Source organism: Pteropus vampyrus, unplaced genomic scaffold (assembly GCF_000151845.1).
Source record: "Pteropus vampyrus isolate Shadow unplaced genomic scaffold, Pvam_2.0 Scaffold735, whole genome shotgun sequence".
Classification (NCBI taxonomy): domain Eukaryota; kingdom Metazoa; phylum Chordata; class Mammalia; order Chiroptera; family Pteropodidae; genus Pteropus; species Pteropus vampyrus.
In genome coordinates, this window is record NW_011889516.1 from 22,677 (window position 1) to 23,314 (window position 638).

Below are 638 nucleotides of genomic sequence, written 5' to 3' on the forward strand. Positions count from 1 at the left end.
TCCACATTCTCACACAGATGAGAAATGATGAAGTAACCTGTCTGTAGAAGGCATATCAGCAGTGCCTGGGGACCTTTCCTGCAGCAGCTTTCAATCTGTTTTTTCTGATATCTTGACAGAGAGACCCCCTGAGGGCTTCGCGTCCCTGAGGCTGGTTCTCTTTTTCACACAGAGAGACACAGCACAGTGCAGGGACCTGTGTGCTGAGCTCAGGCTCTGCCCCCGACAGACACACGCTGTCCCTACATGGGTGTCCCTTCAGACAGGACACGAGGCCACAGGGGTAGGATGAGCCCCCCAGTACTCTATCCAATGCCATTTCTGTTTTGCGTACAATGCAATACCCTCCAGGTCTTCACTTACTCAGGTGGATTTTTAAATCCTCCCAACATGACCAGGTTCATCTACTGTCCTATTTTCACTAAGTCTGAGCTCCATGAAGCTGGATCCCAGTTCAATCTCACAGCCTCCACCCAGACAAGTCACAGAAGAGGGGTTATGTGTATATATGGCATTCACCTGTCCCTAGTTCATCTGCTATCATTAATGTAACAGTTCTGTCCATTTCTTGACCCCCAGGCAGCTTATACTCAGGGAGTCTAAAGGTGACTTGCTTACCCTACGTGTCATGCACACTT